We start from the raw sequence: 17,890 nt of genomic DNA on the forward strand, positions 1-17,890 counted from the left end.
CAGAAGAGTGGGAACCAAACACTGGTTAAATCCAGTGCTCTTTTCATAAGGAAAGTATTCTGGAAAGGTTTACAGAGGGAGCTTTAACTATTATCATAAAAAATAAGTGGAGAAGGAATTTTTTTTTAAAAATGGGGATGGTCAACAATATCACATAGAAAGAGTGATCAAGGAAAGTAAGGTCTGGGAAAAGACTATTGGATTTGTCAAAGAGGTCACTGGTGTACAATAATACATTAATTGCAATTTAATGGGATTCTGATGGCAAAAGGTTAAGGAGGGAATGTATGGTGAGGAATGCAGGCAGGTGTAGACACTCATCAAGAAAATTAGCAGTGGAAAGAAGAAAATGAGAAGTAGGGAGAGCTAGGATCAAGTTTAAGGTCCTCTAGCCTGATTTTTTTTAAACAAGGGAAATTTTTTTTTAAGTTTGAAATCAAAATAAGAAGGTAATAAATGTTTGATGAGGGAAATAAATATCCAAGATGCATAGGGAGTAACATAAATATAATACCAACAGCCATTCACCAAGGTATGAAATGTCGAAGGATATGAAGCAGTTTTCTAAATAAAAATTTGAAATTGGTGATATCCATGTGAAAGGCTGCTCCAGGTCACTAATAATAAGAGAAATGAAAATCAAAACAACTTTGAGTTTCCATCTTACATATAGCAATGAATAAAGACAAGAAGATGGGAATGGTCAAGGTCACATGGGCTATGGAAAATATTAGGGGAGCTGTGAATTTGTCCTGCAATCCTGGAAAGCAATTTAAAATTATTCAAATAAGATTGTCTAAACACTCATACCCATTGACTCAAGGATCTCACTTTCTATAATAGTAAAGAAGTAGAAAAAGAGTTGATGCCTATCAATTGGGGAATGTCTAAACAAATCATATTATATTAATATTAATATTCTTGAAATATGAAGAATATAGAAAAGCATGAGAGTATTAAACTGTTGCAAAGTGAGGTAAGCAAAACAAGAAAACAATATATGTATTGTCTTTTTATACAATGCAAGTGGAATTTTAAAAAAATGAAAGCTGTCTAAGAATGATGTAAGTATAATTAGTTCCAAAGATAAGAGATGAGAATGTAAATCCCTTCCTTCTTTGTAGTATATGGTGTGGGATACTTCCATGCTTTTTTAAAGACCAAAAAACAATGCTTTTATTTCTGTTGAATGACTTTTTCCCTCCTTTTTCTTTTCTTTTTTCTATTTTTTTAGTTTTATTTATTTTAGGCAATCAGGTTAAGCCTTACTGGTGCTCTATCCACTGCACCACTAGCTGCCTCTCCTTTTTCTTTTTTTAATAAGTGGATAGACATTGTTGGTAGGGTTGTGGGACACTATTACATTGTTGGTGGAGCTTTGAACTCATCCAACCTTTATGAAGAGAAATTTGAAACTATGCCCAAAGGGCAACAAAAATGTGCATACCCTTTCATCCAGTAATACCAATACTGGGTCTATATGCTGAAGAGGTGATGAAAAAGGGTAAAAACATCACTTGTACAAAAATATTCATAGCAGCCCTGTTTGTGATGGCAAAGAATTGGAAATCAAGTAAATATCCTTCAATTGGGGAATGCCTTAGCAAACTGCGGTATATGTATGTCATGGAACACTATTGTTCTATTAGAAACCAGGAAGGATGGGAATTCAGGGAAGCCTGGAAGGATTTTCATGAACTGATGCTGAGTGAGATGAGCAGAACCAGAAAAATACTATACACCCTAACAGCAATATGGGAACAATGGACTTGCTCAATCCATCAGTGCAACAATTAGGGACAATTTGGGGCTCTCTGCAATGGAGAATACCATCAGTATCCAGAGAAAGAATTGTGAAGTTTGAACAGAGACCAAGGACTATTACCTTTAATTTAGGGGGGGAAAAATGATATCTTATTGTCTGATCTTGCTATCTCTTATACTTTATTTCTTCCTTAAGGATATGATTTCTCTCTCATCACGTTCAATTTGGATCAATGTATACCTTGGAAACAATGTAAAGACTGACAAATTGCCTTCTGGGGGGGGGAAGTAAAATCAGGGGAAAAATTGTAAAATTCAAAATAAATAAAATCTTTAAAAAAAAATAAATGGATAGAGCATGGACCCTGGAATCAGGAGGACCTGGGTTCAAATTGGACCTCAGACACTTAATAATTGTCTGGGTGACCTTGGATACTTGCTTAACCCCATTGTCTTGCAAAAAAAAGAAAAAAAAATAAGATGTGGTCCTAGCACTTAATGTGAGTGTCTTCCCACTACAGATTCTTTGCATTCTGTACATATCTATACTTGTTTGCATATGGTCTCCCCCAATAGATTGTGAATTTGAGAGAGCAGGAACTATTTTATGGTTCTCTGTATCCTCAGTACTAAACAGAAGGTTTGATTGGTACTTGAATGACTTTTTTTTTTTTTTAGGATTTTGCAAGGCAATGGGATTAAGTGGCTTGCCCAAGGCCACACAGCTAGGTAATTATTAAGTGTTTGAGGCCAATTTGAATTGTAGTACTCCTGACTCCAGGGCCAGTGCTCAATCCACTGTGCCACCTAGCTGCCCCCCCTTGAATGACTTTTAATAAATGCTTAGTAACCTTTAGTTGACTTGATGGAAACAATAGACTAACCACCACCACCCCCCAACCCCCCCCCCCCCCAATCCCATTCAAATGAAAGCCCATCCTCAAATCCTTCAGGGGCCCAGGGAACTAATGGTTCAGGCTAGTCACATCTCATACTAGTAACCTGAGTACAACAAAATAATCAGTAGGCACTCCAGTGGTGGACAATGATGGCAACCCAGAGACTACCAGGAGATTTGCTCAGCTGAATCAGCTCAAGGTATCATCCTCTACATATATCCTACATCCTTCTCTTCTGAGGACTGAGTAAATCTTGTTAACTGTTCAATGACATATTTAAGTGTCTCATATAGTTCTAATACTGAACTTAAACAATTAGGGGCCTGGCCTCAATGAAACCCAGGACAGATTAAAAGGGAAAGCTCTGTGGGTAGCACAAAAAATGAAGGTGATATAAAATCAGGACATCAATAGTTTTTTAAAGACCAAAAAAAGAAAATGTGACACATGGCTGGGTGGAAAAAAGAAAGCAAAGGAAAAACTAAAAATATAAGGAAAAGGAGGAATAAGGGAGCAAGGTAGGAACCAGAGCCCAAGTCAAAATAATTCTGACTCTCATTTGCTTTTTAAAATGTATAAAGGGCCTTTGTCTCAACAGACCTGTGAGGTAGAAAGAATTATTATTACCTTTGCATTTAAGCAGGACCAATGTCTCTGAGAGGTTAAGTGGCCTGCCCAATCAGCTTTAAAGAAAAGAATGTCAAGACAAAGAAACCTAGATGAATTGTTTATTAAGATGACCAGTGACCAGGGCTGCTGTTAGGTATGACTGTAGGAAAGCCACTAAATATGGCACAGTTCTTACAAATAGTCTACTGTGATATCTTTTCATTCAAATACATTCATATCCCAATAAAACATGTTCTAAAGTCCAAGGCTGACCAGTGAGAACCTATTGATTTCTTTATCATCTACACAGTACCATTTTCTAAATTGGGGTTTTTATTAACTTGTTTTTCTGTTTCCCTGGGTGGGAGCTGGGATAGCTACTAATCTGAGACAGTTCTAAAGTTATGAAGGTTTTTCTTATCTTTATTCTTTTTGTTGTTCTTTTATCCACTTGTTCTTCACAATCACTTTAATGATGTAAATAATATCTAGTACAGTATCCTGGCTATCTGAGAATGCTTAACTGATGATAATGTTAAATCCAGGAAATAATCAGTAAAAAATAGTAACTTATTAGTAGTGCAGTACAAGATATTTATTAATTGGTTTTAAAAATGAGTGACGTGACTATATGTGACTGTGGAATGACTCAGCTCCTATAGGCTATTCTAAGGCAGGGGTTATTAACCCAGGATCCATAAGCTTGTTTTAAAAAAAATTTTTTTTGATAACCTATCCAATGATGCTGTCACTGAAGAATGGTGTTCAGAGAACTGTCACAGTCCTTGGAATTTTCTCAATAGCAACATAGATTTGCTTTTTATTTGGGGAATAGGTCCAAAGTCATTTGGAATTAAGTCTGGTGAATAAGATAGATGATAATTACTTATCTCACATAGCTAGAGTGAGGCTCAAATGAAACAATATATGTATAGCTCTTGGGCAACCTTAAAACATTATGTAAATGCTAGCTATTGTTATGATTAGTCCAAACAGTAAGGAGTTATATAAGAAAAGTCACAGAACTACTGAACTTTGACCTAGTGATACTACTACTGGTACCAATCAAGGTGGTCAAAGACAAAAAGTAAGGTCCCATGTGTACATAAATGTTTATAGCAACACATTTTTAGCAGCAAAAACTAGAAGTTAAAATGGTTGAAAATTATGTGACATATGAATGTAATGAAAATTTCTTATTGTGAGATAAGAAATAAGAAATATGATGAATTCAGAATGATTTATGAAGACTTTATTAACTAATACAAAATGATATAAATAGAATCAGGAGGACAAACAAAAACAGAGATGACAAATATGGTCCCCTGAATAAGGAATAAGATTAAATGTAATTGGGAAATAGTTAACAAAATAAATTTAAAAATAATTATCATAGATAATGTTAATATGTGGTTTACTAAGTCAATACACAGTCACAGGGTTCCTTAAGTGATTTAGTGGCCCCAAGTCTATTTGCGTTTGAAAAACATCATAAATCAGAGATAACTTAGCTTGACTCAGAACCACTAACTGTGAAGTATGGCTACCTCTTCATGGCAGAGAGGGGTTGGACCACAGCTGAGAAATGAGATAAATACTCTCAGACAAAGTGAATATGTTGGTTTGGATTGCTCAGCTATTCTTGGTTCTTGTTTACAAAGAAAGATTCTGTAAGAGATTGATGGAGGAAAGGTAAGCATAATTGGGAAGACACAATGTTATAAGAAAAAAAAATTCGCAAAGCATTTGCTTTTTTTATTTGAAAAAATAAGGTGAATGATAAGAGTGAGATGCCGAGTCTAAAATAAAGCATGCCTGCCTGTAAATGTGACTTCTGTTCTGTGACTTTTAAACCAACTATAAATGCAATTCAAAGAGTTTTTTATTTGCAACATAGGTCTAAAGTTATTTAGATCCTAGTAGGATCACAAGATTATAAATTTAAAATTGCAGGGCCTTTTTGAAGATAACTAGTTCAACCCCTTCATTTAACAGATGAGAAAACTAAGAAAGGCTAAGTAATTGTCATAAATAGTTAATAAGCACAAAGATGGTAAATAGATGGGTTGGGATTTGAACCTGGATCTCATCACTCTAAAGTCAATATTTCCTCCATTACTACTGATATGTTAGTTAAAACATAAACATACAAACAATCTCAATCAGTCCTTCTATAAGCATTTATTTCTCAGCCAAGTGCTATACTGAGCACTGGGGGACAGAAAGAAATACAGGCCCTGCCTTCAAGGAGCTCACAGTCTACTAGAAAAGACAACATGCAAACAACTATGTACAGACAAGACAGATAAAGACTAAATTTGGGGGCAGCTAGGTGGAGTAGTGGATAAAGCACCCGCCTTGGAATCAGGAGTACCTGGGTTCAAATCCGGTCTCAGACACTTAATAATTACCTAGTTGTGTGGCCCTGGGCAAGCCACTTAACCAACCCCATTGGCCTAACAAAAAAAAAAAAAAGAATAAATTTGGAGATAACCTTAGAGGGGAGGTACAAAGATTAAGGAGGATTAACTGTCAAAAGTTTCTTGCAGAAGGTAGGACATGAGCTAAAATTTAGGAAAGTATGTAATATAGTTTTACTCTATAAATATTCTCTTTTTTTTGTTTGTTTGTTTGGGTTTTTGCAAGGCAAATGGGGTTAAGTGGCTTGCCCAAGGCCACACAGCTAGGTAATTATTAAATGTCTGAGGCCAGATTTGAACTCAGGTACTCCTGACTCCAGGGCCAGTGCCCTATCCACTGCACCACCTGGCTGCCCCAATACAAATTCACTTTTCTATTTCTTTGACAGTTTTGATGATTGCCGCTTTATGGTATAGTTTTAGATACGGCACAGCTAGATTACCTTCCTTTGCATTTTTTCCATTAATTTCCTTATTATTCTTTTTTTATTTTTTTTTTAGGTTTTTGCAAGGCAAATGGGGTTAAATGGCTTGCCCAAGGCCACACAGCCAGATAATTAAGGTACTGACTCCAGGGCCGGTGCTTTATCCACTGCGCCACCTAGTGGTCCCTAATTTCCTTATTATTCTTGACCTTTTGTTATTCCAAATAAATTTTGTTACTATTTTGTTCTAGCTCTGTAAAATATTTTTTTTTGTTTTGTTGGTATGGCACTGAATAAGTAATTTAATTTAGGTAGAAATGTCATTTTTAATTATAGCAGCTCAGCTTACTCATGAGCAATTGACAGTTTTCTAATTATTTAGATCGGACTTTATTTGTATGATAAGTGTTTTGTATTCATTCACTTTCTGGGCTTGTCTTAGGAGGTAGATTCCCAAGTATTTTATGTCGTCTACAGTTACTTTAAATGGAATTTCTCTTTCTTTCTGTTGTGGTGGGACTTTGTTTTTCATATGCAGAAATGAGTTTATTTTATATCTTACCACTTCGCTAAATTTGCTAATTGGGAAAATAGTATGCCAGAAACTAGGCATAAGCCAACATCTTATACCCTTTACCAAGATAAGGTAGAAATGACAGGATTTAGACATAAAGACAGGCCAATTAGGAGCACAAGAAATAGTCTAGATGTCCGATCTATAGAGAGGGGAGAAGTTTATGTCCAAAGAAGAGATAGAGAATATTATACATTGCAAAATGGATAATTTCAATTTCATCAAATTAAAAGTTTTTTCAGAGACAAAACCAATGCAGCCAAGATTAGAAAGAATGCAGAAAGGAAAATAATAAACAGCTAATGTTTCTAGTAAAGGATTCATTTATAAAATACATTGTACATATACAACTTTTACCAAATTGTTCATAGATATGTAGAGGAGGGAGGAAATGGAGGGTGATAGAAAAATGTGGAGCTCATAAACTTGCAAATAGATGAATGCTGAAAACTACTTTTGCGTGTAATTGAAAGTAATTAAATTAAATTTTAAAAAAGAATGTTCTAATTCCCTAAGAAGCAAAATTTGTAGCACCATATTTGTCAAGAAGCTTTTCCTGACTCCTTCAACTGCTGATGCCCTCCCTCCCAAACTACTATATATTTTGTATATAAATATATATTTTATATACATGTTATTGTATATGCCTCCATAATATATTTGTATTTATTAACTTTATATTTATACTCTACGTTTTCATTTATGTACTAGTTGCTTCCCCTCCCCCTTGCAAGAAGAGATTATTTCTTTCTTTGTACTTCATATCCGCATTAGCTTAGAAAAGTGCCTTGAACATAGTAGGAACAAGTAATAATTCAACGAATTATTACTGATTGGTCATATATTGGTCATTTTTTCTCTAAGTTCAAAATTAGATAGAAATATTATCATTTCTCCCATTAGTAAAAATAGAGAGTGGGGTGGCTAGGTGGCACAGTGGATAGAGCACCAGCTCTGGAGTCAGGAGTACCTGAGTTTAAATCCAGCCTCAGACACTTAATAATTACCTAGCTGTGTGGCCTTGGGCAAGCCACTTAACCCCGTTGCCTAGCAAAACCTTAAAAAAACAGAGAGGAGTTGATATTATCATCCTTAATCTTTTTTTTTTTTTTTTTTTTTTTTGCAGTAGCTTGGCTTCCATTTATTAAACCCACAGGAAGTCACATTTTGGACAGCCCTACCTTACACAATGTAGTTCACACTGCTAGCCAGCTTAGGCCATAATCAACCCATACCAACAGTTAGCACAGGTTTGAGGGCAGGAAACATCCTTAATCTTTCAAACAGAGAATCCAACACCCAGGGTAATAAAGTAATATTGGAACTATTTTCTGTAATTCAGTTTAGAGATCCACATAACCCACAAACTTGGTCTATCAACCCTACTATTTCAAGTGATAGATTCAGATCCAGAAGGGACTTTGGAAGTAATTCCATTTTACTGTGACCCTCAGAAGAATCCTAGTGCAGGCCACTATTTCAGCACATTAACATACTGCAATTGCCTTTGTGTAGATGTCAGTGGACTCCCTCTAGTGTCTAGTGTTGAGTTCTTCTTTTCCTATACTAATGTCCTAATTCCTGCCCAGAATAATTTGTTATGTTTAATCCAAGAAAAGATATTATTGGGGCGGCTAGGTGGCATAGTAGATAAAGCACTGGCCCTGGAGTCAGGAGTACCTGGGTTCAAATCTGGTCTTAGACACTTAATAATTACCTAGCTGTGTGGCCTTGGGCAAGCCACTTAACCCTGTTTGCCTTGAAAAAAACTAAAAAAAAAAAAGATATTATTGATGCATAAAGCAAATTGGATTGTTAAAAATCTCTAGAATGACAGTACTTGAAAGTAGAATGTTCTTAGGAGGCAGAAAGGATTCTTAATCTCACTACTGATGAGGTTCCATATAATCCTATTGGGAGTAAGCAAGGTAAGGTCAATTCATGTCTCCTTATGATTCAGAATTAAGAACACAAGTGATACATAAGGCCCTTCTAATTTCCATATAAGTTAGTGGGGTGTGTATATATACCTTGTGTAAGGCTGATTCACCAATAGTTTACATGGTTTCATAAGGGTCAAAGAATGACCTGGTAAATTAGAGATAGGAATCTAATTTGAACACTTATGTAGTATCAGGGATGGAGTAAAGGGTCTAAAATCAGGAAGACTTATTTTTACAAGTTCAAATTTGGCCTAGTGTATGACCCTGGGCAAGTCATTTAACCTTATATGCTTCAGTTTCCTCATCTGTAAAATGAGCTGTAGAAGGAACTTGAAAACCACTCTAGTATCTTTTGCCAAGAAAATGCAAATGGGTTCACAAAGAATTGGACACACTCACTACAACAACAATAAAAACAATTATTTGAGTTTCCTCAAATATCCATTTAATATGTTGTAAGGGATTTGCAGGAGTATTGTATGGCCAGCATGACAGGCTGGGCTGTTGCTTCAGGTTTGGAATCAGAATGCAGTGAGATTCTTGCAGATCATCTAATTGTTAACAAAAAGTTTTATTTAGTCATAGCAGGGGAAGGGGAAGGGGATACAGTAAGGATAAAATACTGATTCACTTGGGTGTAACTTTACTACCTCTGTTGGCCATGATGATCTCTCAGTCCAAAGGAGGAACTACTCTTGTAGAGTCTTTCTTTTTTTGGTGACCAGAAAACTATGTCAAAGGCTAAATCTTAGTTCCCTCAACTTATTGTTTTAAAACTGATTTTAATAGTTTTTAATAAAAAAAAAAAACTACACCTGACAGATAGTGTTCTTACCTCAAACTATTATCAGGGGAATCTGTGATTTGCCAGACTGGGATACCTGCCATGGGACTGCATATGTACTCTGGTCCCTTGATGAGGAGTGGGTCTGCCTTGCTGGAAAGTCATAAGGAACTGCCAATTGTTCCTTGGTTACTACTGCTTTGAGAAGATGATTGTCAAGAGGATGGGTTTTTGTTGACAAGAGCTGCCCCCTTTATGATCAAAAAATTGAAGAGAAATGCCTTCACCTAAAATAGAGGGAAAAGAGAGTAATTTACAGATATAGAGTATTGCATATATATTGGCAAAAAAAAATTTATGTATGTTTAGTTTTGTTCTTTTTTCTCTTTTTATTTTTTCTCAAATGTCATATGGGATGACCCTTTGGAAGAGGGGGAAATAGGAGGGGAGATGCAGAAGGAAATTTAGTTAGGTTATGTTAAAATAAAAGTTATCAATAAAGTTTTTTTTAACGCTCACTGAAAAAATAACAAAGCAGAAAAGGAAAAGAAATGGCTTTGCCCTCTTTTGTGATGCTTCCTACTATCTCATTTTCTCTTTCTCTCCCTTGAACTTCCAGGAAAGACTAAAGTAAAGGGAGGGGATTTTTCCCCTCTCTTTTCTCCTCCCCAACCAAGGCTGTCTGTAGCACAAGTACATCACATTCTCCCCCTCAACGTTCTGGAAATCCAAGGGAGGAAAAGTGGTAGGAAAAAAATCACAAAATTAGACAGAGATGATTCTCCTCGTTCCCCTTCTAGACCATGTAGCTACATGAACAGGAATCCATCTTCCCAACTCTTTCCTGACTCAGCTGCCAATAATCTTCAAAAAGGGCTTATCACTGGGGACAAATGTGAAATTCCTTGTATTATTACAACATGATCCATGTCTTTCAAGATCATGCAGCTCCATGGGAGGTCCCCTGGTCCAGCACACCAGGAGTACCCTAATTATCCCTGTTATGAATAAATCAAATCTGGAAAAGCATGTCCACTGAGAAACCTTCAAGTCACCTTCAGACCTGGGCTCATGGATGAATTACAGGCTTGTACAGGCTTAACCTTTTTGCAGAAATGAATTTCCATCCCTAATAGTTAAACTTCCCTTTAACTTGTTATAAACCATCAGGCTAACTTTTAAGATCTGAAAGCCTAAGGCATATAGTAAATCTTACTCTGTTGCTGCCTCTCCTGGGTTCACAGATTAGCCATGCAAGCCCATTAGTTTTAAGAAAAACTTAAAGCTTACTATAACATTATGAGCCCTTGTTGACCTGCCTTGATCCCCCAGGGTACTGACTTGGCCTATGTTTTTGAACTTCTGATTGTCTCCTTCTCACCTGTGTCAAATACCATTTTTAAGATGCTCCTTTATAGTATAATGTCTCCTAAGCTAGACTATAGGAGATGACAGGTTCTATCTTGAGAATATAACATGCAGCATACTCTTTATTAATTCAGGCTTCCCTGAATTAACATAAGTCAAAAGGTTAGAGCCCTTTCTGTAAACTTCATCATAATTTGAATTTTAATGCTGTTTGATATTATAGCCAGCATTGACTAAGTCAAATTATGACAATGTTGTTGAATATAAGAGACTGGAAGAGAAAACAGACAAAGAAAGGCAGTGCCAGAATTATAATTTTCAAGCATTAAATTTCTTTTTTTTTGGTTTTTGCAAGGCAAATGGGGTTAAGTGGCTTGCCTAAGGCCACACAGCTAGGTAATTATTTTTTTTTTCAGATTTTGCAAGGCAGTGGGGTTAAGTGGCTTGCCCAAGGCCACATGGCTAGGTAATTATTAAGTGTCTGAGGCAGGATTTGAACTCAGGTACTCCTGACTCCAGGGCCAGTGCTCTATCCACTGCACCACCTAGCCACTCCTCAAGCATTAAATTTCAAGCAGTATTTGTTAAATGGTAAGTTCTTATCCCAGAAGCTGGAGTCTTTGAGTTTACCTAATAATAGGTTACTATAGTCATTTACTACTGTTTCTTTCATACTTAATCTTAACCAGGATCAGATAGTTTTGATAATTGCTGTTCTATATTGCAATTTTAATTCTGGTACAGCTAGGTTATCTTGCCTTGTATTTTTTTTTCACTAATTCTCTTGATATTCTTGATCTTTTGCTCCTCTAGATGAATGTTGTTACTATTTTTTCTAGTTCTACAAAATGATTTTTTGGTAGTCTAGTTGGTATGGCCCTGAAAAAGTAATTTAATTTTGGTAGGAGTATCATTTTATTATATTAATCCAGCTTACCCTTGAGCAACTGACATTTTCCCAGTTGTTTAGATCCAACTTTATTTATGTGAAAAGTATTTTGTAATTGTATTCATACAGGTCCTGATTCATATCTGGCCACTACACTCAGATGGTTCTGGAGGAGAAAGTGAGGCTGGTGATTTAGCAGAGTACCCCCTCACTCTAATCCAATTCATGTGCTTGACATAACCTCCTTGATGTCATGGTCTTCTTTGAAAATGAAAGACAAAATCCAAAAAAACCCAACAAACAATGTCTTGGCAGGTAGACTTTCAAATATTTTATGTTAACTACAATTACTTGTGTTTAGGCTTTGTTGTTCCTATATAGAAATGCTGATGATTTGTATGGGTTTATTTTGTAGCTTGCAGCTTTGCTAAAGTTGCTAACTGGGGAAAACTGGAAAATAGTATGGCAGAAAGAAAAGAAAAAGCCAGGAGAAAGAACTTCTACCTCAGGACCAGACTGGAAAAAGCCTGGATCTACTCAGATTAGCCTGATTAGCAAAGAGCCTGAGGGTCTGAGAACTGGACTGGCTTGATCAGTGGTAGGGCTATAGCCTGGTGGGCTCACAGGGGCTCAGGCTAACTAGGGAGTAGAGGCATTGGTTGTGGTGCTGACCATCTGGAACTTGTGGGCAGGGCTGGAGAGAGAGTTCCTGTGCAGGAGAGCTACAAACAATCCCGGGCTCCCATTACCATTAGCAATAACAATAATTTCAATAATAACTCACCTTTTAAACAAATTTTCTATTTAGATCTGGTCTTTTCATCAGGAATTGTTGGAAGTCTCCCATTTCTTTAAATGACTATCTTTTCCCCTGAAAGAAAAGACTCAATTTTGCTGGATAGTGGATTCTTGGCTGCATTCCAAGTTTCCTTGCTCTTTGGAATATCTCATTCCAGGCCCTTTGATCCCTTAATGCTGATGCAGCCAGATCCTGAGTAATCCTTACTGTGGCTCCTTGGTATTTAAATTGTTTCTGGTTGCTTGCAGGATTTTCTCTTTTATCTGATAGTTCTGGAATTTGGCCACAATATTCCTTGGTGTTTTCATTTTAGAATCTCTTTCTGGAGGGGATTGATGTGTTCTTTCAGTAACTATTTTGCCCTTTGGTTCCATGATATCAGGGCAATTTTCCATCACTAAATGCTGTAATATTAAGTCCAGGCTTTTTTTCCTCTTCAATGTTTTCAGGAAGGCCTATAATTCTCAGGTTGTCCTTCCTCAATCTATTCGTAAGGTCAGTGGTTTTGCTGATGAGGTATTTTACATTTTCTTCTATTTTTTTCTATTTTTTGGTTTTGTTTAACAGACTCTTGCTGTCTCATGAAGTCATTAGTTTCCACAGACTCCATTCTTTTTTTTTTTAGAGAATTTTCTTCATTTATCTTTTTTCTGTTTTTTAAGGCAAATGGGGTTAAGTGGCTTGCCCAAGGCCACACAGCTAGGTAATTATTAAGTGTCTGAGGTCTCATTTGCACTCAAGTACTCCTAACTCCAGGGCCAGTGCTCTATCCACTCCTCCACCTAGCTGCCCCTCTTCATTTATGTTTTGTAATTCCTTTTCCAATTGGTCAATTCTGTTTTTGTAAGAGTTTTCCATTTGACCAATTGAAGTTTTGAGAGAATTGTTTTCTTGTTGCAAGGTGTTAATTTTCTCTCCTAAATTTTCCAATTGATTTTTAAACTCCTTCCTTATTTCTTCAAGGAAGTCTTTCTGTGCTGGAGATCAGATCATATTCTCCTCAGATGTTCTAGGTCTCTCTGAGTTAGTGTCTTTTCCTTCCAAAATTTTTCTATGGACCCTCTTTTGCGCTGGCCTTTCTTCATTCTCCTGAGACCTTGAGTTGGGGAGGGGCTGGTTCACAGGGGTTTGGTGTTGGAATCCCTAGAGGCTTTACTCACTGAATGTAATATTTCCAGTTGGCCAGCAGGAGGTGCTGGTTGCTTTCTCTGGAGTGTCTGTGACCTTGATTGAAGCCCTCTCCCTTGGGCTGCAGGGAGTGGTTGAAGCTGTTGAATCTTTGATCCAGGGTGGCCTCTAATCTGGGGTGAGGTCATCACTCTCCCTATTCACAATGGAGGTGGTTCTGCTGCTCTGCTTCAGCCTGGGGTGGAAGGTGGGCTGTGATTGTGTTTGTTCTGGAAAGAGGCTTCAGCTGAAATGAAGGTATGGACTCTTGACTTCCTCCAGACTGGCTATATCCCTAATAATCCCTAAGACTCTAATAACTCTCGAGAATTGTAACTCTATTAGAGAGAATATAATTAGCCAGAAGTGATGGATACTCATGATTTTCTGTGACTCAGATAGAATGATTTAAAAACACTACCTCCTTAAAAAAGGAGGACAGGAAGGAGACAGGAGGAGAGGAAAGAAAGGGAAGAAAGGGGTGGATATAGGAGGGCAAACACACTGAAGGTGGCAGTATTCAGAAACAAAATACTAGGTAATATAGATAATGTGAAAAAGGGGGGGAAATACAATATAAGAGGGAAGATAGCATGGAGGGATGATTTCTCTCTCATCACATTCAATTTGAAACAATGTATACCATGGAAAGAATATAGAGACTGGCAGATTGCCTTCTGTGGGGTGTGGGGGAGGGAAGCAAAATTAGGGGGAAAATTGTAAAACTCAAAATAAATAAATTCTTTTTTCCTTTTTTTTCTTTTTAGTTTTTGCTAGGCAATGGGGTTAAGTGGCTTGCTCAAGGCCACACAGCTAGGTAATTATTAAGTGTCTGAAGCAGGATTTGAGCTCAGGTACTCCTGACTCCAGGGCCAGTGCTCTATCCACTGCGCCACTTAGCTGCCCCTAAATAAAATCTTAAAAAAAAAAAAAGAAACAATGACTGGGTAGATTTCAGAAAAGCCTGGAAAGACTTACATGAACTGATGGTGAGTGAAGTGAACTTAACAGGAGAACACTGTGCAAGTTGACAGCAACATTTATGTGGTGATCAGTCATGATAGACTTAATTTGTCTCAGCAATTCAGTGACCAAGTCAATTCTAAAAAATGTGTGATAGAAAATGATATCCAGAGAAAAAAAACTATGGAGTCTGAATGCAATATTATTTTCACTTTTTAAAACTGGTTTTGCTTTATTTTTTCATTTTCCTCTTGTTTTTCCCCCCTTTAGTTCTCATCTTTCTTCCCAACATTGCTAAATATATAAATACATTAAATACAATTGTACATATGCTACCTGTATGAGATTACTCACTATCATGGGTAAAGTAGAGTAAAAGAAAGGAGATAGAAAAATGTGGAACTTAAAAGTTTACAAAAGCTTACTAAAAGATGAATGTGCTGGGAAAAAAATTAAATAACATTCAAATAAAAAGAAATAGGGGAACTGGGAAATGTTTAATAAAATAAATAAAAATACAAAAGAATGTGAAAAAATTTCAAGTAATAGTTATTAAATTTATGACTACTAATAAACACTCAATTGAATTCAATAAAGCTTTGCTAAGCTTCCACTAGGATATAGAACTTTTTACTAGATTCTAGAAGATACCAAGTTTATCTAAGATATGGTTCTTGCCCTCTTGAGATTTATAATCTAGCTAGGAAATAATTAGTTTACAACTGTGTCTGGAGGCTGCAGGTTGGAATTCTGAAAAGACCTTCATTCTACACTGCATTTTGCTCAAAAGATCTTTTGTGTCATTGATCAATCTTGTCCCACAGATGACAGGGTAATCAATCTTTCTGTTTTATGTGAGATAGGTAGGTTTTCAGTTGAATGAACAGTGAAGGAAGGGTAGATTGGTCTTCTGTTTCTGAATTTTCTTCATGAAATGGCCTTAATTGGATTTGTAGAGTTATCTCTATTCTTATGTCTTTGATGTTTTCTAGGTAGATGGAACCTAATCATTTATTTATAGGAAAAGAAATGATATTGCTTGCTTGTAAGAAGTCAGGACAAAATTTGTCTATTTTGCCAGCTTTTTACTGGTGTCCTCTACTTGAGTGTTTCTTCTGCTGAGCCCTTGCTAAGCTGAACCTGTTGGTTTATTCTTGGTTGCCATCTGCCAATACTCTGTTGAACCATAGCTGATTCCTTAGGGAAGGACTATTTCTGCACTTGGGTGAGTCAGACCTAAAACTAGCAACTGCCCTACTCTTAAATTAAGTATGCCTTTTGAAATTCTTTGCTGCTGTCTTAACTGCCATTCCCTGAAATCAATAAGCATTTAAGTGTTTACTATGTGCCTGAGGCGAAGTCCAATAACAAGACTAAAGTCAGAACACCTGGTGATGACCCGGGACACAGTTGCTGACTTTAGGGCTCTGATGCCTGTCCAAGTTTTAAGCACTCCATGGCTGCTGGAACAATTTGTTCTCATCTGCTCATGTCTTCACATATCTGGGGCAGACATTCCCCTCACTATGGGTTTGAGGCCTGCCAGTTGCCTTCAACTTGATTGTGCTCATCTGCTGAAAAGGTTTTCCACTAGTTGTGGTCCACTGCTCATGCCACAGCCTTTTGAAACTACAGGTAAGAGTTGGGTGATGGGTGCACACCCAAGGTGGATGAGCAGTACTGAAAGGGCTTGACAAGCCCTCACACCAGGGGGTTAGTCTTCCCTGAATTCCTCATAGAGATGATTCTGGAAGAAAGAGTGAGGCTGATGACTATGAAATTATGCCTCTTTTAAATCAAATTCACAAACATGACTCAGTCTATCATCTAGTGATGTCATTGGTCCTCTTTGAAAAGTAAGGTTGAGGGGGGCAGAGCCAAGATGGCTCATGAAGGCAGCATTTCTGGAGAACTCCAACCCCCCCAACCCCCCAAGAAACAAAGGCCAAGATAACTTAGAAGTTCCACGGAAAAGGTCTGTTTCACTAGGACCGGGAGTTGGGAAAAAAAGCTGTGGTGCAGCCCAGCTCAGCCCAGCACAGCCCAGAGATCAGCTTGAAGGGGTGGGGAGAGAAATCTGCTCCACTAGAATGAGTATGGAGTGAGGAGCTCGGCCTCAGAACCTGCAGCAAGAATCTGGGGAAAGCAGCTTGCACCCCCAGAGACAGTAAGAGAAGTCTGCAAAGATTTCTCTGCTTTCCCTGGGGTAGGACTCTGCTGTTTGCCTACACTCACATATTGCAGTTTGGGCTTCCATACTAAGACAGCTGTATCTCTTCTTATAGCCCCAGGGCAGAAGGTAGTGCTGTGGTCATTTACATATCAAAGCACAGACTAGAGAGCATAAGACCTTGGAGGAATAAAGGTCCCAGTGGGGTGTCCCACGCAAAAAAACCAACCCCAAAACCTTGGAAGTGCTATAACTTAGTTTGGGGCTGAGGAAATGAATAAACAACAGAAAAAGAAGAATCTGACCATAGAGAATTACTTTAGCCCCATGGAAGATCAAAACACATACGCAAATGATGACAAAATTGAACTTTCCATATCCAAAACCTCCAAGAGAAATAGAAAATGGGCTCAGACTATGGATGAGCTAAAAAAAGACTTTGAAAAGCAATTGAGGGGCAGCTAGGTGGCGCAGTGGATAAAGCACCGGCCCTGGAGTCAGGAGTACCTGGGTTCAAGTCCCGTCTCAGACACTTAATAATGACCTAGCTGTGTGGCCTTGGGCAAGTCACTTAACCCCATTTGCCTTGCAAAAACCTAAAACAAAACAAAACAAAAAAAGAAAAGCAATTGAGGGAGGTGGAGGAAAAATTAGAAGGAGAAATGAGAGCGATGCAGAAAAATCATGAAAACCAAATCAAAAGAAGAAAGTAATATGCTAAAAACCAGTTTAGGTCTAATGGAAAAAGCAAAACAAAAGGTAAATGAGGAGAAAAATGCCCTAAAAAGCAGAATTGACCAACTGGAAAGGGAGATTAAAAAAGCTCTCTGAAGAAAATAACTCCTTCAAATGCAAAATGAAACTAAAGGAAACTAATGACTTTGCAAGAAAGCAGGAGGAAATAAAACTCTGCCAAAAAAGCCAAAAATTAGAAGAAAATGTGAACTATCCCACTGGAAAACAACCCGACCTTGAAAACAGATCCAGAAGAAATAATTTTAAAATTATTGGGCTATCTGAAAGCCACAACCAGGAGAAGAGCCTAGACTTCATTTTTCAAGAAATAATACAGCAAAATTGCCCTGAGATCCTAGAAGCTGAGGTTAAAATAGAAAT

Source organism: Macrotis lagotis, chromosome 4 (genome assembly GCF_037893015.1).
Source record: "Macrotis lagotis isolate mMagLag1 chromosome 4, bilby.v1.9.chrom.fasta, whole genome shotgun sequence".
NCBI classification, from domain to species: Eukaryota; Metazoa; Chordata; class Mammalia; order Peramelemorphia; family Peramelidae; genus Macrotis; species Macrotis lagotis.